General features: G+C 53.5%; 1 protein-coding gene across 1 annotated transcript in view; it reads left to right on the forward strand.

The window, feature by feature from the left end:
• The window catches only part of Hhat (hedgehog acyltransferase), a 199,362-nt gene that overhangs the window by 171,895 nt on the left and 7,515 nt on the right, over positions 1–19,952 (forward strand). The window lies entirely within an intron of this gene.

The following is a 19,952-nucleotide window of genomic DNA, read 5'->3' on the forward strand; positions in this document are numbered from 1 at the left end:
GGGGACAGGTCTCCTTCTCTCTTCCTGGCTGTGGACCCGGGGACAGGCCACCTCCCAACCATGCCACCACGATGAACGGTAGCTTCTTTGGTGCTCCCAAATACACTCGCCTTTTGTTCACCAAAGCAATGAGAAAAACAAGGAATATGCTCCGTATTGATCATATTAACATCATTCTGCCTCAAGATCTTTTTTTTTCAAAAATTTTTACTGATGTTCACAGCATTGGATCCCTATCCACACTGCCTAAAACACAGTAACTCAGAATAGACCAAAGCTTGAATGCAAGGACTACAGGTATGAGACTCTTAGGAGAATATGCACAGTGGCGACAGTGGTTTCTTAGAGAAGGCATCAGAACACAGACAAAGAGAAAAGCAACTTAGCTGGACATTATCAAAATTAAAATCCCTTGGAGTGCTGACGTATGAGCATTGCCACGAGTTCCAGGCCAGCCTGACCTTCTAAGTGAGACTCTAAAACACAACAACAAAAATGTTAAACCTTTTTTTTTTTTCACTTTAAAGACATTATCAAGAAACGAGAATACAGTTAGAACAAGGTTTTGCAGCTCTGTCAGATGAGGACCTTCACACTGGGAGCTATGACTCCATTAAATTAGACAAGGACCCATAGCCGGCAGATGCCTGTCCACAGGAGAGATGCAGAGGACCCTACAGCTGGGGAAAGGGCAGCAGCCTGGGTCCTCAGAGCCTTGAAGACGACTGTTGATCAAAATAGAAAACGGGCTTGTCGGGCACTTGAAAATTTAAATGCAGAATCATCCAGCTCACTGATCTATTCCTGGGTATATGTCCAAGAAAAAGAAAAGTGTGAGTCCACACAGAAACTGGCGCTGTGTGCTCCTGGCACCATTCCACAGACAGCCAAACAGTAGGCCCAGCCCAGCCAGCCGGCGAGTGGAAACAGTGCGTGAAATCTCCCCATGAGGCTGAATGCTACAAAGCTCAGGGTCTGCCTGAAGACCTGGTGACCGGAAGGAGGACAGAGGGCCCCATGCTGGGCACTTCTGCTGGTATGAGTGCCCGGAGCAGACCAAACTGTGCAGATGGCAACTGGACCAGTGGCCACTGAGAAGCTGGAGGGACGGTTTGGAGGGTGATGGATGGCATAGCGTTCTGCCGCGGACTGTGGTGGCGATGACACTCTTGCTGAACACAGCACAAGCCGGGAAGCTGTGCGCTGAAAGCAGACATTGTGTGGGCTGGGAGGGACTTTGTGGAGAGCCACTAGAAATCACTTAAGAATAAACAGTGACTGGTCGGTGCTGTGGGGCTTTAGCTGGGCCCCTGTGAATTAACGTGTGCTCAGCACAGATAGGGCGCTGGCTACAGACACACGTGTGCACGCCAGCCAGCCCCACCCCGACTGGCTCGGGAACCAGAGAGCTGGTTGGAGTTGTCCGCAGTATCCTGGGTGAGCCAGAGGCAGCTCCCTCACTGGGCAGCCCACCCGACGCGCCGATGACTCAGCAAGGCCGCATCCCTGGAGCCCCTGCATGACGGGCAGTCTCGTCCCCCACTGTGGGGGGAGGGCGTGTACAACCTTCTCGGTTCCGTGAGCTTTGAGAGCTTCCTGAGACTCCTTCCTGATCCCGGGAGAGGATTCTCAGTCGGGAGGAAATGGGTGCAGCCACACTTGCCCTTTTCTCTGTTCCTCTGTCACTTGTCCGATTGTCCATCTGTCCGTTTGCCTCTCTACTCTGCCTTATGCCAGCCCACTATCTTATCACTTACCCTTCCTCCCATCTCATGCAGTTCTGGTTTTTCTCCATAGTTTCTCATCTGTCAGTCAAAGCTGCTGTTCCCAGCAATAATTGATGCTGAAGCCCAGGAACGGTGCCACTTGCTGCTTTTTATCATGCTGCTCTGGCATTTTTAATGTTCTTGTGCTTCATAACTTAGCAAAAGGTGACTTTCCCTGGCTCTCCCGGGGACGTGCTCTTTATCAGTCCGTCCAGAAGCAGATGGATACCTAGAATGAAGACCACGAGACAGACTTGCTGAGGGGGCAGGGATCCCGGGACCACGTCTTGGTTCTGTTGGGTCCTTGGAATGGTGTGTAGAAATCGTCCCGGTTTTACTTGTTTGCTGTGACAAGCGAGTGGTAAATGTGTCTGGCACTGGCTGCTGCTTCAGTCCGTGGCTTCATGCAGCCTGGCTGCCTGGTAGCCGGCTTGTTCATTGTTCACACAAGCTTGACCTGTTCCAGAGCAGCTTCCCTTGGGGGTCTGCCCCCCTGTGACGTCGGTAATCAGTGTGACGTTGGCTGCCCTGTCACCAAGGTGCCCACTCAGTGCCGTCGGCTGTTCTGTCACTGAGTCTCCGGCACACTTGCTGCCTCCTGTCTGTCCTCCTGCCTGTTGGCCTTGGTCGGACAGCTTCTTTAAGATGTGCTCACTCTGCTCTTACCTGTGAGACAGCCTGAAGGAGTGGGTCTAGGATGGGCCCAGGGTACTGCACAGAGCTCCTCAGTGATGCCGGCTGGACCACCGCAAACAGCTCCACTGTCGCTGACCTGCTAATGTCCACCTTAGCTGAGAGGATGGGAAACTCCCGATTTCCCTTCCTGTGCCCACCAGTGCCCACTTCCTCAGCCTGGAAGAGCTGACCTATGGCACTGTTCTGTGTATGAGGATTCTGTGTTCGAGTCTGATACGCCTGGAGGTTCTTGCAGATGGTAAGAGCCCATTGCGCTAGGGAGGAAGATAATCCAGAGCAACGTATACCAACGGCCAGCATCTAGTGTCAGAAGTTCGCCCTCGGCAATTTCCTGATTTACTATCGGTTTTCCAGAGGGGCGATTAGGGAAGTGAGACATGTGGCCGCAGCAAGTGTCTTCCTCCAGAGATCTCTTGGTCCCAGCCCCTGTGGCTGAGGCGACTGTGCTGACTCACACATTACATACATGTGCCAAGCGCCCACCCATCATCTGATCGGGTGTCAGTTAAAAACCCTAGAGTACTGTCGCGCTTCCGCGTTAATTCGGGCCTCTGACGTCCAACCGGTGATAGGCACAGCTAAGGGAAAGCGAGGCCTGTGCTGAGCTCCACGAACAGGAAGTGTGGTGGTCCCTCCCCTCACAGTGGGCCTCACAGTTTGCAGACCGCCTGGAGTTGCATTTGGCTTGCCGCGTGACCTGCCGTAGGCACGGAGGCGGGGCGTGACCCTGTGTCCTGCAGTGCCATCCTGTCACACCTCGGAGGGGAACCCGGCATTTCTCCCGTGTCTGTCTGGGTGTGCTAGCCTGCCTGACACCACTCTGCTGTCCTTCAGGGTGTGGATCGTGAGCCACTTGACAGCTCTTGATAAGAGCTATGCATTCTTTCATCTGTTTAGTGTGTGCCTGGGAGTATTGCATGTCTGTGGTGTGTCCAAGTGTGTGTGTGTGGAGGGCAAGTGTGCACGTCTGTGCGTATGCAGGTGTGCGTGGAGGGAAGGCGTGCGTGTCTGTGTGTACATGTGTGTGTGGGGGGTTATGTCCCTCATCGTCTGGGCATCTTAGATGGTCTAGGCTGGCTAGCACGCCCAAGGACCTGCCTGTCCCTGTGATTACAGACACATGCGGCCGCCCCTGGCATTTTCACGTGGGTGCGTGCTGGAGAAGTGAGTAGCAAGATAGAATTTAACTGGAACAGGACAGTTTAGCCAGTTCCCCGCTCTCTAGAAGTTTCTTCACGTTTGCTCTTAGCTACAGGCTCCTGAGGATTACCAGCTCCTTAAGATCCAAACTGCCTCTTTAAGTAGCTTATTTACTTCTTAGAGATTTATTGTAAGTTACGTGTGTGTGAGCTGGTTCCCCAGAGCTGGAGTTACAGATGGTTGGCGGGGCTGGGACCCTAACCCTGGTCCTCTGCAAGAGCAGGTAAGTGTCCTTAATCACGGCCCCGTCTCTCCAGTCCTATGACCCCTCTTATGAAAAGTTTCTAGAAGTCTTTGGCAATCTTTTTAAAGTGTTTTCCCTTTCCTTTTCTTCTTGATATCTAGGCATTCTTAAAATTTGTGTGTGTGATTGTGTGTAGCCTGTGTGTGAGTACATGCTTGTATGTGTGTGCAGGCACTCCCGCACGCATGTGCGTGTGTGGAGGCTGGAAGTGGCTTTGGGTGCTCTTCACATTAGCTTTTGAGGTACGGCCTCTCACTGAGCCCGAGTTCCCTGGCTTGCATTGACCCCAGAAACCGGCCTGTCTGTGCACCCCAGCCCCTCCAGCCTAGGGTAGCGGTGCCTGTTACCATGGGGATCTGAGCAAGGCCTCCATGCTGTGTGGCAAGCTCGGAACTGACGGAGCCATCTCCTCAGCCCTTGGCGTTCTTTGCAGAGTCCTGTGTAACAATCTTTGTGGTGCTTTCCACCCTGTATCTCTGTTAGTTACTTTTCTGTTCCTGTGGTAAGACACCATGAACGAGACAGCTTTCAGAAGAGTTTATTTGAGCTTATGGTCTCAGAGGGTTAAGAGTCCATCAGAGCAGGAAGGCATGGCAGCGGGCAGCGGGCAGAGTAGCCAAGCTGGAAGGTGAGAGCTCACACACACCTCTCCCTGCATCAAGCAGAGAGTTCAAACAGATGAAGCCTTTTTCTCTCAGAGACTGCTGCCACCCCTGCACATGGCATACTTCTTCCTAATGTCCCCAGCCACCAACGGGGACCACGGCAAATGCCCAGGACTAGAGAGGTGTCATTTCCTCCTGCCTCCCTGCTCTAATGATGTTGCTGATGACAGCGTTTCTCACCTTCTGTCCAATCCTATTTGTCAGTCATTTCCGTCCCTGTTGGCGCGTTCCCTGCACTGCTTAGGAAGTCTGCTCATGGTCACGGAGCGCACGCTCTGTGTCATCTTTTAGAAGCTTTACATTGTCGCTTTTTCTACTTAGCGCTCCATTTGGAATTAACTTTGTAGACTATTGTGAGGTTAAGATCAACATTTGGAGGCAGGGTCATCTTGGACATCAAGGTTACCCAGAACCTCCATGGACAAAGCCATCCTTTCTGCACAAATGTGCATTTCTAGGGTTGGGTCAGTACTGTCCTTAGTGAGGTTGTGTAATTCTGTCACAGCCAAGGTGACTGTCTTCCTTCTGTAGAACTGCCAGGCTTATTCATGATCCTTTGGGACATCTTATCAATTTATACCAAAAATGTTTATTTTTGGAAACCACATCAAATACATGTAAATTTCTCCAGCATTTGGTTTATCCCTGAGTTATTTAGAAACAATGAAATACAAAACTACTAATCAGTGGTAGGTTTTGATCAGTTAAAAATAAAATCATTTATATTCTCGGAGAAGTTGCTAGCTGTTATTCTGGCATGTTCTGGAATGCTCCACTCACATGGAGAGTGGCTCCTCTCAGGCCTGTGGCATCCTCACACCCTGCCAGCGAAGCTGGTGACGCAGCAGATCTCGGGGTTCCTGTGGGCGGCCTGCAGACAGGGCCTTTCGTGTGACCCCATCATCACTGTTCTTCCAACGGTCAGCTTTGGAGGAAGAGGGGCATCTTACTCATCTGAATGGACAGGCTTTAAGTGTAAGAGCCGAGGCTCAGGCGTCTGAAGAGCACATACTTGCGGGGGTTCCGGGTGGTGGAAACGGTTCACCCCTGTGGCGAGACCCGAGCTGTGCTACTCTGGAAGTCCTCATGCCACACGGAAATCAGGTGTGGATGCTTCAGGGTTGAAAACTAGGTGTCGTCTTCCCAGGACACACACTGGATTGTCCTTTGCAGAAGGTGTAGAGTTAGATCCAGATCCAGAAAGGCCTTAGAAGAGATCCTGGCCTACCCTAACCTTGTTGACCTAGCACGTGGAAGTTAAAGTTAACTGAGGCTTAGGGGGATCCACTTAATTTCAGACAGTCCGGGCCAGAGACCAGGTTCCTTTTCAAGAGGCCTAAACTTCCATGGTACCCTCAGAGCATAAAAATAGCCCTGCACGGCGTTTGGTTGATAACGGTCCCTACAGGTTCATATATTTGGATTCTTGGCCCTCAGTTGGTGGAACCATTTGTGAAGGCTTAGGAGGTGTGGCCTTGTCAGAGGAGGGGTGATGGAGGGGCAGGCTATGAAGTTTCCAAAGCCCACACCGTGCCCAGTTAGCTCCGTGCCGGGCGCTGGGGCATGGGATGTAAACTCTCAGCTATTGCTGCAGCAATCTGCCGGTCTGTCTGTGCCACGATGGACCCTAACCCTCTGAAGCTGAGGCCCCAAGCAGCCCCTTATTTAAGTTGCCTTGCAAGAGAAAGGTAATGAAGCACTCCATTTTAAAACAAAGTTAGTTTCGGAGCTGCTGCCTAGCAAGTTCTACTTTGGACATCTGTGATAAGTTGCTGTTTTTGCTATGTGCTATAAGGACATTTAACCTTAGATCAGTCATTCCCTAAACACTAGAATAACTTGGTGTGTGGCCTGGACACTCTTACAACAGCCTTCAGGAGGCAAAGCTTAGCAGCTTAGTTTCATGTGTTGTCCCGAACCTCTGGAGTGGTCATTTGGAGACAAAGCTCCCTAACACTATGCCCTGGGCCTTGGCTTCTATTGTGGGTCCAGGCCTCAAAAGATAACGAGGTTGGACAGTTTGTCTCTGACCCCCAGCTGAGCAGACAAGTCCCGGGCCCCACTACACCCAGCCCCTCCTTCCTGACCTCTGTGGAGACACTACCGATGGGCACTGCTTTAAAACCGTCTCTGTTTACAATACACACAACGCGATGCAGCCGCTTCCACCGTGAGTGGACCTGAGCACACACCGCTCCGTGAGGTCCCTGCCATCAAGAGATGAACTGGCAGCCGGGCTGGGCTCCAGTGCGGCCTCCGACTGTCTCCTCCTCACGCCCACCCTCCTTTCACCAGGACGTGGCCTTCTTCCCCAGTCTCTGTGAGTCTGGCCACGTGGGGTTCCTTGGCCAGCTCGCCCCATTCTGGAGCACCCCGCACCTTCTCCAGCTCACAGGCCCCTTCTTTCCATTGTTGTGGCCCCAAGATTCTTGTCTGAGAGTCGTCCTCATCTTGTCTTGCCATGGTTGGTGCCTGCTCTCCAGACAGGAAAGGGGGAACATGGGAAAATCACTGCTGATTCTCCTCAGGCTTTGGCATTTCTCAAACCTGCTGACTTGACTTTTTATTGTCAGGCCCTTGCTTTGTTTCAGGGTCGTGTGGTCAAGCCACCTTCCTTACAATGAATGTAGCATGGCCCAGCCGCGTGCTGGAGTGCCAAGCACTCGTCCACAGCGCTCGGCGCACAGTGCCGAGCGCTCTATCAGCAGAACCACAACTTTCTACTCATTTTTATGCTCGATCATGTGGGTGTGTGTAGCATGTGTGTCTGTGTGTTGTGGTGTGTGTGCTAGCGACGGTGTGAGTGCGGACACGTGTCTGTAGGAACACATGCATGTGTGTGGTAGAGACCAGAGGTCAACCTTGTATGTCGCTCGTGGGGGCTGTCTGCGCGTGTTTTGAGACAGTTTCTCGCTGGCCTGATTCTCTGAGTGCTCAGCAGTCCCGGGCACTCACCGGGCACTCACCTGTCTCTGCATCTCTAGTGCTGGGATTATAGGCAGGAAGTGCAAGGCCTCATCGTTATGTGTGCTCTGGGACTTGAACTCAGGTCCTCATACTTTCACTTTGAGCTTTTTTTCCCCCTGACTGGGTGTCTTAGTTAGGGTTTCTATTACTGTGATGAAACACCATAACAAAATAGAAAAGTGGGGAGTAAAGGGTTTATTTGGCTTACATTCCATATTGTGATCCATCACTGAAGGAAGCCAGGACAGGACTCAAGCAGGGCAGGAAGCTGGAGGCAGTTGCTGATGCAGAGGCCGCGGCCAGTGCTGCTCAGTGGCTTGATACGGTGTGGCTTGCTCAGCCTTTCTTACAGAACCCTGGACCACAGCCCAGGGATGGCTCCTCCCACAGTGGGCGGGGCCTCACAGGCCCACCTGCAGCTCCATCTTATGGAGGTGTTTTCTTAAGTGTGGTTCCTCCTCTCCCATGACTTCAGCCCTTGACATAAAACTGTCCAGGAGACTGGACCATGTCTCCAGACCCCAGAAACGTTTGCTTATTATTGTGGGAGTATTTGTTGACTGAGTAGCTGGGCTTTAAAGCTGACTTGTGAAAGCTCTTGAGCATAGTTACACATGTTCCAATACTGAGAATAAAAGCCCCCACTAGCACCCTGGCCTCTGGGTGGGTCATCATTTCCTACCCTCTGATGCTTCTGCTACGAGCTCTGCCTTCACCCTCTGATCAAGAGGCCGTGAACACAGCCCTGAGCCCTGGGCTAAGACAAAAGCCCTAAGATAAGGCATTGAATTCTATTTTTTGCCTTTATGGAAAGAGTACTATCTCTTGCAGAGTTAAAAAAAAATGTATTTCTCTTGAAAATGTGTCACATCATAATGAAGAACATTTAAAAATAACAGAAAAGAAAGAAAAATGACCTGTGACCCCAGAGCGTGGAGAGGAGCACATCCCGCCTGCTCTCTGCTGGCGTGCCTTACAGAAATGCATCTGCATCTTCAATTTGCAAATGCTCTATAACATCAACTGTGGACTGTAAAAATGATTATGAGCCCAAATTCTAAATGAAATGTCTTGTTGAATATTTAAAATAATGTTGAGGAATTTAATAACAGGCTGGCCAAATCCACACATCTCTACTTTTCTCATTATTTCTGAAACAAAAAAAAAAAAAAAGTAATATTCCATGTGTTCCAATCTGAGGTAACATTACATACCCCTGCCCCCAGCGGACTGAAGTAATGGTGATTTCTTCTTAGCTTTCTAAGGCTGTCAGGACAGAACTGGGCCGTAGGACTCGGGCACCAGCACTGAAGGCTGCCAGGCAGCACCAGAGCATTAGGAAGGCCTGCTGTCCGTGAGAGTCTGGGGGATCCCTCTCACTCTTCCGAGCATGGGTGGTGTCTGTCCATCCTCGATGTCCTTAGCCTGCAGCTGCCTCTCTTCTGACTAGTAGTCTCACAACATGCCCCTCTCCACCTTTCTGTCTCTGAGTCCTTTTCCTTCTCAGAAGCTTCTCCAGTGGAAAGTGACTCATCTTAGGCGATTTCCTCTGAGGAAGCCCCCAGCCCCATTCTGAGGCAGGAATTCGTACAACCTGCCCCTTGCTGTGCTTTCCTAACCACTGGGGCCACTTTCTTCTACCCAGGGAGCTGACAAATATCTATGTGCAGCTCATCTTGTCAGCAACCCTGCACAGAGCTTGGCCAGTAGGTAGACCTCCGCAGGGTTTAAATCCCACAGCAGCGGGAGGAAGAATTTTCATGAGTCTTGTTGGTTTTGCTTCTTGGATGCCAGTGGCTTCCCAACCCCAGCTTTCCTTCCTGTGCCCCACCTCTGAACAGGTGACTCAAAGGAATTTTGCTCTTCCAATCCCCCTCCCTGACCCTCCCAGCCCTTCCTATCCCCTCCCCCACCCGTTCTTGTGCTGTGGGGACATTCTGGCCCTGAAAACCTAGCTGTCAGCTCACAGCCCAGTGTAGAGAAAGCCTTTTGCTCCTCCCTCAAGCCTCATTGTAAGGGAGGGGCATGGGGAACTTTTCAAGTTCTTTGTTTCTAGGTGATAGCAGATCTTCCTTCTCAACATCGGAGCTGCTTTTCCAACCGTAGATAAAAGTGTTCCTGAGCTGAGTGCTGCTTGCAGACCCTCCCGTGAGCTTGCAGCTACTGTATGCTTCCCGTAGGGGAGTTAAAGCCACACATGCACTACCAGGCCTTTCTCCCTCAGTCCCAGCAGCCTTTGCTTCTCTCTTCAGCCATCAGTCAGCTCTGGATGCAGTAATCATTGGCTGAGGTCTTAAACCGTGCTCTCCGTACTGAGCCTGCTCATTCAGTGCTTTTTGGTTGTTAATCCCTAGACCCTGAATCTGCCCTCACTCAGTGTCAAAGCTGGCTGGTTTTGTAATTCAGTACATGCATTTCCAGACCTCTATAGAGAAATTAGTGGCCGTGTGTATTGTATGCATGATAATATACTGAGTAAGGTTAACTTGAAAATTGCACAGAGGCCTGAGTCTGCGTTATGCAAGAATGCAAGAACAGGTTGCATTAGGCACCAGGCACATTTAACATGCCTACATGTGGGAATTGAAAGAAATTTAGGGGTCAATTCAAGCGATGCCAGGATGGAACCTTAAACAAACAAAACAAAGCAAAAACCAGTCCATTCTAAGTGTAATGATTTTATAATTTATTCAGACTCAGACATCCGGAACTGTTTGACTTCTTATTTAGTAACGCAGTTAGTGTATATGGAAACAGCTTTCTGTGCCTTGAGGCATTGGGATATATAATGTTGGCCTCCACAAATGCTTTAGGAGGGTAAAAGGGCCAAATACAAGCTAGTGCGTATCTGGCTGTGTATTCAGCAACGCTGTGTAAGGCAAGGAGCTGTCCTCGGAGCAAGGTGTCTGTGATTTGGAATCTTGTCTGGATTCCCACACACACCCTCTTCTCTCCTGAGTCTAAGCTCAGAAGTAGGGGCTCTTCCAGAAATCCCAGCACAAAAATGACCTCAAAACAAGCCCTAGCTCTGCAGAACCCTAGAACCACAGGTTGCAGCCCTGGCAGTCCAGACGCTGGGAGGACTGAAGGTCCAGCCTGGGCTATGTAAGAGATCTGTCTCAACACCACTACTGCCCTGGCTGTAGCTCAGCGGCAGAGTGCTTGCCCAGCGCCTGCAAAGGCCCAGGTTCCATCCCAGCACCTTAAAAGGGAGGAGATGGCAGGGAAGACAGGCTGAAAGGGTCAGGCCAAGGCAGCTGTAGTGCCATGGTTAGGAGCTCAGTGAACACAGACAGTAAGGAGAAAATGCTGGAACCAGATGTAGCTATGGCTGATATAGAGTGGGCTAAGTCCAGAAAACAAAAGGCTCAGAGAACCAATGCCCAGTGCCAGCTGACAAAGGGGCACCAGGGCTCTTTGCATTGTCTGGGATGAGAGTGTGAGACCAGAAACTGGCTGCATGCATGGAAAGGAGGAGTGCCGTTTCTTCCTCCCAGGGTCCGTCCCAGAGCAGGGTTCTCAACCTGCGGGTTGTGCCTCCTTTGGCAAACCTCTCACTCCAAAACCATTTACACTGCAATTGCCAACAGTAGCAAAATTACAGTTGTGAAGTAGCAAATAAATAATTATGTGCTTGGGGCCACCACACGTGAGAAGCCGTGTCCAAGGGCCGCAGCATTATGACGGTTGAGGACCCCTGTGCTAGAGGCTCTGCTGTGGCTGGCTTGTAAGCTTCCATAAAGGGTTGAACCATCTGTGCATTCCAGGGTTTAACAGAAAGGGGCAAAGTACGCTTCTATTTATTGAAAGGACAGACACAGGGCCAGGCAGACAGCTCAGTGGTGAGGGCTTGCTGAGTGATCACAAGTTGAGATGCTTTGTTAAAGCCAGCTGTGGCCTCTGAGCTATCACCCCAGTGCTGGGCTGGTGGCTTTAGTGAGGGGAGCAGAAAAAGGCGCTCACTGTGGACAGTGAGCCTAGCTTCGGGCCCAGCAAGGCATCCCACCTTGGAATAAGGCGGAGTGTGGTGGAACTGTGTGTTTGTTACTTTTCTGGTGTTGTGAGGAACACCTTGGGCAGGGCAGCCAGCAGAAGGAAGGGTTTATGTGCAGCTTGAAGATTCACAGGGATAAGAATGCATGGCCACCAGAGCAGGTGTATTTATGGAAGTCTAATCTGTGAAAACAGAGAGCATGCTGGGAAGATGAAGCAGAAGAGGTTTAATGCAGGGAAACACATAGGACTAGAGGCAGCAGGGACCCTTGGTGACCCAGACTCTCACTGAGGTGAAGAGTGATGGCCCAGGGCTGGGGTCAAGGCAGGTAGGGAGCAACCAAGACACCCCTGGAGACTCTCAGCCCCGAAGAGAGTGGAGAGGGGGGCAGCCCCTCTGAGCCCCTCCCTGTTTCCTCACTCCTGTGTGGTTGCTGCTTTGTCAGCAGCGTCGGGGGCCTCCTGCTCTAACCCACAAGCTCCAGGCTGCTCCTGTCCTGCACAGCTGGTCAGGCCTCTGCCTGTGGCTGGCGGCTGCAGCGTGGATGCCCAGTGGAGCAACAGTGGGCAGGAAAGCTGAGTGCGTTAGCCACAGGCCCCTAGGTGTTTGCCCTGCAGGGCCCTAGCAGATCCAAAGACCATCTGGCCAGTCAGTCAGAGCTGAAGGACCCCGGGAGCCGGAAGCATGTAGCCATCCCAGCTGCAGTCCACCACCCTGCTGCCCCCGCAGACTGAGCGTGGAGCTGGCTAGGAACGCACTGTTCTTCAGAGCAAGACCTTGCAGAGGCATGAATGTCTTTCTGTGTCACCTGAGAAAGGCATGAGTCACTCCGCATGTGTCACTGCTCTGAGCTCTTTACAAAGACTCTCTGCCTGTCACAGTTTGCTGGAGCGTCACTTTCTGTCTGCCACAGAACTCCCGTTGGCCTGAGCCTTGGCACACGGCCACAGGTTTGTAACTGGACTTGTGTCCTGCTTCCTAGGGAGGAAAGAGGACTTTTGTTTCATGAGAGTCAGAAAGGGCATGGAGGGGGTCAGCTGGTTCCCTCTGCTCGCCCACTCCCCAAGGGGAGTGCCTGTCATGTCTACCTTCCTGTTGGGCGTTCGGCACGGCCTGGACACTGCACAGTGAGGACTGGGTGCTCACCTTTCGCTGGTTGAGAGGTGCCTGTGGTACCCCCCACCCACTGCCCTGGTTCTGCCCCCTGGGGTGGCATAGGGTAAGTCCCGTTCCCTCTGGCCTGTTTCCGTTCGGGACTCTGGCTCGCATTCAGGTACGTGGACCGCAGTGGTGTGCCCGTGCCGTGTCTCGTGGTCAGCCAGCAGACCACTCCGCCTGAATGGACCTGCTTCTTTGGCATTTCTTAACCCTGTGCTAGGCTGAATGCCTCTCCTAGTCCCATCTCCCAGGATGACAACAGCAGTGACCCTGGCTCCTGTCCAGGTCCAGCGGCTGTGTTCACTCCATGATCCCACATGGCCCCGTGATCTGCAGCTCCTATGGAAGGAAGTGTGTCCCTAGGGGAGGGCAACATGGCAGCTGACGCCTCTGTGACTGTCAGTGGAGCCCTCTCCGGGGTGCGTGGCTCTGGTGGACAGATGTTCGAGCCTTGCACCAGCCCTGGGAAGTTCTAATGCACTTTGAGGAGAGAGGGGCCTGTCAAAGCCGTGGCCAGGTCAGCACGCTGGAGCAGGAGCAGCGGCAGCCCTTTGAGCAGCAAAGGAAAGGGCAGGCTGAGGGCCGTTTCCCCACTGCCGCATGCCCGGGCCTCTCCTGTCCCTGTGCCCCAGCAGCCTGAGCCGAGAAGCCTTCCCCAAACTCTGTTTGCAGACGCGGAACCCACATTTTCTGAGCTGCTCTGGGATCATTCTGGGGCTCTCCTTTTGAGGGAGGCAAAGACAGCTTGGGTTCTGATCTGCGCCCATGAGATCAACGGTTGACTCGGTGCCCTCCGAGGAAAAGCAGAGCCAGCCTGCCCCTGGCCAGGAGTGGGAGTGGGCAGGCGAGAACAATGATGGTGCTGTCAGGCCTGGCGCCACTCCTGGAACAGAAGCCGGGGCTGCTGGAAGGGAGAGTTCTGTGAACCCTGGCTTCCAGCCCCGCCCTGCTCCCTAGAGTGTCTGTGAGCAAAGCCGACTCCTGATGCTGCAGTAGGTGGGCTGGTGAGGTGAGCTTTGATGGCAGGTGGGAGCATGTCCGCCCTAGCCCCAGAGGCTGCTGGGAGCTCCGGGAGACCGCTGCTGCCGCCGCTGCTGATGCAGGGAGAACGCTGTTCTGCTTGTCCCAGAATTCCAGTGGAGCCGTTGACACGTCTGACAGCTGTGCTGGTCGTAGGACGTGTCAGATGCACTTGCCGACGCCCCTTTTCAGATGTGCAAGGTTCCGGTCGTGCTTTCCTCTCTAGGTCCTCTGGCGGTTCACCGGCAGGGGCGGGTGGCGGACGCCTCGGCCCGGCTGTCTTGAGAATGTCTGGGTACTCACGATCGGCACACCCGCTTCCTCTCTGCCAGGCTCGCCCACAAGTACAGATGGGGCCTGGACCGTGGGGGTTTCTGCCCACTGCCGCATCCCACGTCCGGGAGACAGAGGCTCCGTAGATGTGCCATGTGTGGGCCCCGGCTCATGGCCTTTACGGTTTCAGCTCCCTGGAGCGGGTCTTGCGGCTTTAGAAGGGAGAACTGTAGGTTGCTGGGTCGTCTGTGTTTCTTCAGCCTCAGGTTTATTCTCTGGCCATCTTACCATGCATGTCTAGGGAGGAGGAAGGCCATTTCTCCCCCCTCAGGAAATGCAGTGTCTGCCTGCTGCGTATGCGCACGAGTGTGGACCAGGTCCCTTCCTTTTGAGACAGGAGTGTGTTGACGCAGTGAGGCTGGCCAGCAAGCTGTGGGGAGCCCATTGCCTGTCCCTCGTGGGAAGTTCTAGAAGTAATTGATAAGTTCCTGGCTCTGAATCTCCCTGGGAACCGTGAGGAAACATCCTGTGCTCCTACCCCTGTATGAATCAGCTCTCTGGCCAGCGTGTCCACACTGTGCTAGGGCCGCCAGCTCGGTGACACAGACTGTGCAAGCCAGTGCCCCTCCCGGCTCAGTCGGTGGCACCAGGCCTGTCACTCACCTCCTGCTCATCACATAGGCCGCGCGCCCTCCCCCACTGTCCAAGGTGAGCGCGGCTGCAGACAGTGGTCCCCTTCTGGAGGGTGACCACAGTCGCGGGGTGGCTGCCTGTTGTCACCGCGCTGCTGGTTGGTCATCTCTGACTCAGCGTGGCCTGTAGTGGAACCGTGTGGTAGCCACAGGTGTAGACAGCCGCTGCCTTGGGTCCTGACAAGCTCAGCTGTGGGTACCGTGGCCCACAGACGTGGGTGAGCAGAACACGCACTCTCAGCACGTGGCCTTCTGTGGGGGTGGGGGGGCTTTCCCTAGCAGAACACGCACTGTCAGCACGTGGCCTTCTGTGGGGGGCGGCTTCCCTAGAAGCTCGTTTGCTGGGTGGGCTGCAGCCACCGTGTGGCACAGCCTGGTTATGAATTGTCGATGACCCGCAGTCTTTGAGGCTGTGTGAACCGCCCAGGAGGAGGAGGAGGAGGCACAGCCAGGAAGGCCTGTGACCAGGCAGCCCCAGCCCCAGGGGCAAGTGCTGGGAACAGTTTCCTGGGAGCAGATGCCCCACCCTGTTTGCTCTCCCTTTCCAGTCAGGATAAGGGGAAGTGCTCTGCGTGCTCTTCTCCGTCCTCCATGGCACATGAAATAGTTTTACTCTCTGGTGGAGAGTGCGTTGGTAAGTGCCTGCAGCTGGTGCTGGCTGCTGGGACGGCATGAGAAATGCGCAGAGGCTGGCGTCGTCAGGCTGTGAAATCGACTGTGAACAAGGTAATTTATAAGGTGGCTGCGGGTGCACCCTAGCCAGCCGCCCCTGCTTGGGATGGCAGGGTGCTCCCTGCGGGGTCCCAGCGCCCCTGCGGGGTCCCCCAGCTGAAGCCCCTGGGAGGGTCAGGCTGTAGCAGGAGCCCGATGCCTGTGACTTTGACAGTGTTGCTAAAGGTCATCTGAGCCCCTGGGACGAGCCCTTCAGACCTACAGAATCCAGCAGGACACAGGGATGCTCAGCGCGCTTTGTCTGCTTTGTGGTGCAGGGAAGGCCTCAGGAACAGGAGTGCCCAAGAGAATTAATGATGCCCAAGAGAATTAATGATGGTAAACGTCTGAAAATGCAAGATGCTGTGGTGGCTCCTGACAGAGACCTTGGGCACCTAGGGTCCGAGAATAGCTTGGTACTTAAAGGAGAAGAGGCCAGGCTGGGAGGCGGGGGCCAGGCAGCCAGGTGTGCTTTGAAGCTACTCTGCAGTTGGCTTGACGCCCACTTAGTTGTCCCACACTGGGAGAGTGAGCCGCCTTCTCCGATCCTTGTCTTTATGTGGCTGAGGCCTGGGCGCCCACTTCACCGCTGAGACGGACTGAGGTTAGACAGAGCTGCCGACAGTCTGAGCTTCAGGAATGCCGCCTAGACTGCTGATGGACAGCTGTGGCAGAAGCCCTTCCCTCAGCGTCCTGGAGGGTGTGGACCGAGTGTGGTGCCTACACTCAGGACATCCATGCCCCCCGCCTCCCTGGTACCTGTTGGAAACTCAGTGTCAGGTGTTTGTCTTGGCTTCTCGGACGCGGCTGCACAGGGCCCTCCAGCCTGTAAGCATGGCTGCCTGGGGACATGGATGCAGCCTCCCTACACACAAGAACCATTTGGTTGTGTGTGTGTTTTCTCTCATGAGAGGGTGGGAAAGTGATAGCTAAGGTCTAAAGCCTGGATTTGGGTCCCTGAGAAAGGAAGAGGTTCCTGCGAACGTCCTTCTGTATCCCCATGTGTGTGGAAGGGGCGCAGACAGCTTGGCGTTTTTCATGTGCCTGTCCCGGATCAGTAACCAGCCCTCTGCCGGGAAAAGGCTCCTGCTCCACAGCTTATTAAAGATCTAAATTTAGCCGGGAGGAAGGGCCTCGGGCTCCAGACCATTTGATGAATGGCTCGTGGGATCTGGCCGCTGCAGTGCTGGAGTAAACAGGATTTAAATGAAGCACCTTTCCGCCTTCCCCTGTGGGATCCAAACATCGCTAAACAGTTGAGAGCTGATCCCAGGATTGGGAGCGAGCCAGAGACAAAAGAACCCCTATGTGGAGGAGCAGCCCCAGACAGGAGGGAGCCCAAGACAGATGGGTCTCACATCATGGGGAGTTGTGGGTGACAGCCCTGAGGATATGAGAGAGAGAGAGAGAGAGAGAGAGAGAGAGAGAGAGAGAGAGAGAGCTGGCTCACCACTCATGTCACTGTGGTGACATGGACAAGGCAGAGATACACTCCTTCCTCCTCTCCCCTCACGAGCTTCAGCAGGTGGGAGACCTGGCCCTGGGGTCATGAGAGCAGGAGAGCTGTCCCTGTCCCTCGGCAGCGGCAGCATTCAGGAGAGCAACCCCGCTCCTTGTCTGGGCGGCACAGTAGAGCTGACCCGGGGGGGGGGGGGGGGGGGGGGGGGGGCAAGCGAGCCAGCCCCAAGGGCATGAGCGTAGAAGAGCTTGCCCCACCACTTGCCTGCCTGCAGGTAAACAGTAGCCAGCAATGTCCAGGTCTAGCGTGGAGCCAGACCCATGGAGAGTGCAGTGCTGGGAAGGTGGCTGTGGTCTGTGTCTCTTGCTTGTCGTCATGGGCTTTGGGGCATAGGATCTTGCTATGTTGCCCAGGGTGTTCTCAAATGCGTGGATCCACGGGAACCACCTCAGCTCCAAGTAGCTGGAATGTTAAAGTCTGTGTTGTGTTCCCACTGTGTAGATGGGGAAAACAAGGATTTACCGAGGCATCGTGGTCCAGACAACAAATGTCCTGACTGCTGTCTGCTTGCCTAACTGCCTTGTCTTTTCACGGTACATGTAGTAAGAGCAGAGGAATGCTTGGAGCCCATCTCGCAGGAGTGAGGACCACCCTTACAGGTAGAAGATCCGAGCGCCGGCGTGTGACAAATAGTCGTGAGTCACAGCTGTTCTGGGCCCAGCTTTGGATGAGTAAACACACCTGTAAGCAGCCCTTTGGCTACTTTGCGGATTCCTTTTCTTCCACCCTTCTCCCTCCGTACCTTTTCACCCCCTAACACTAGATAGGAGAGAAAGGATAGAGGAAAGGGGCGACGTTATCATTAGACCACTTCCTGCTGATTAGAAGTATCCAGTTCCTTGGAGCAAGTTTGATCTTCGTCATTAGGATATTAATGTCGTCTTCTTATTTCTTTGCACGTAACTGCTTGACAAACTGCAACCAGTAACACCCAACCCTGCCTCTCAGGGGCCTGAGCATTTACATAGCCTCTGAAAGCTCTCAGAATTCCAAACATCACACACAGAAATGATCTGCAGCTGGCAAAACCACACCCCTGCTAGAGCACAAGGCAAATCGTAGTCACCTGCTGTGAAGCAGCCTCTTATTCCCACACCTGGGATTAAAATGAAAACATATTCCCATAATATGCCTGTGCTTTTTAAATACACCAAAGATTACAAAATTCTCAGTACACATGCTTACAAGCCCTTGGCTGCAGGTGGCCTCGGGCTTTGTATTGACCAGATCCCCACTGCTGCTCACCCCAAACACAGCTGAGGTCCAGCAGGTGCTTCCTCTGACTGAAACAACATCTTTCCATCCCGCTGTGCAAGACGCTGAGGAGTGTGTATTGACAGGTGCCTTGAAACTGTGTCTCACCCCAAGTGGGAGACAGCTGCCGGCGTCCAGGCTCCTGGCAACCTCTTGGGGTGTCAGGAAAATGCCAACTGTCTTGAGCAGCATCTCTATTCCTTCCAAAGCCATGTGTTCCTGAAACCCGTGTATGGAAATGCCGTCATTTCGGTGGTCGCTAGCGAAGGCAGCTGTGAGGCGGCCATCCAGACAGCGCTCGTGTCCACCTGAGAAGTGAGGACACAGAAACGAGGGCTGGAAGCTCACAAAGATGGAGTAGCGGTGAGACCGGAGCAGCTGCGAGCTGCAGGGCGGCCGGGAACTCCTGGAGTGTGGGAGAGCCGGGAATGACTCTCCTAGAACCTCCGAAGGGAGCAGGACCCTGCCAGCAGCCTCATCTTGGGACTGCGGCCTGCAGGACTACCACAGAATATAGCTCAGTTGCTTTCGTGCCTTGGTGGCAGCCACCACAGGTGACACGCACACTGGCTGACGTGGGCAGCCCCCTGAAGCCAGCCTACGGGGAAGGGTGGGGAGAAGCTCAGGATTCCATGTCCCCGTTGTCCCCCTGACCTTGCAGGACGTACGCTTCTGTGGCTCCTGTTACCACCGGCTGCCCCCGGTGCCTCCCGCATTCCGTACCACGCAGGGGCTCCGCGCCCTGCATCTGTCAGAGCGGTTAGGCTGCGTCTGTAATGCTCACCTTTGAGAGTCAAGCCTTTATCAAGGCTGGGATGGAGCAGTCAGGGCCTGAGCGCAGTGACGTACAGAGATGGGACCAAGCAGCAGCTGGCGGCTGCCAGATCTCCTCCCCACACCCACCCACTTGCACCCAGCCCTGTGCAGCAGCTGTGTCCCGTGGTGGCCGGAGCCACTCTCCCTTGTCTCTCTGCTTTCTGCCTGGCAAACTCTTGCTCATCCCACGTGGCCCAGCTGAAATGGGCTTTGTGCCCTCTGTACACTCCGCACTTCGTTATCTAGTGCACAGGATAAGGATGACAGTGAGCCCTACTGTGTGTGCCTGTCTCGCCCGAGCTGCCAGGGAGCACCTCTAACACAAGACTGAACTGTGGAGTTTGGCTTCTGCTATTCTGTAGCACTTCCAATTCTCTAACACCCCCGAGGAAGTTAGACAGTAATATTGAAGACAAGGAAAGATCAGCTATTCTAAGATGTGAGCTTTGTGAAAGGAGCTGCTCAAAGCTCTGACATTTGTTTTTATGTATGTGTAGAGTGTTTTGTCTGCATGTATGTGTATGCGCTGTGTGTGTCTGGTACCACAGAGGCCAGAAGAAGGTATCTGATCCCCTGAAATGAGACTTACAAAGAGTGAGCTGCCATGTGGGCGCTGGGAACTGAACCCAGGCCCTGTGCAAGAGCAGTGAGTGCTCTTAATGGCTGGACCATCTCTCCAGCCCCAGACTCGGAGAATTCTTTTCACAGGATGTTTTTATTTAATGTGTGTGTGTGTGTGTGTGTGTGTGTGTATTAATGTCTGTGCATGTAACTGTATGAGTGTGTGCATGGTGTGTGTGTGTACATGTGTGTGCACGCATGTGTGTGGGGAATATGGGCTGTGTGTGTGCATGTGTGTGCACATGTATGTGGGGAATATGGGCTGTGTGTGTGCATGTGTGTGCGCACATGTATGTGGGGAATATGGGTTGTGTGTGTGCATGTGTGTGTGCACATGTATGTGGGGAATATGGGCT

The sequence above is a fragment of the Psammomys obesus genome, unplaced genomic scaffold (assembly GCF_907164565.1).
Source record: "Psammomys obesus unplaced genomic scaffold, mPsaObe1.curated_primary_1811, whole genome shotgun sequence".
Lineage (NCBI taxonomy): Eukaryota > Metazoa > Chordata > Mammalia > Rodentia > Muridae > Psammomys > Psammomys obesus.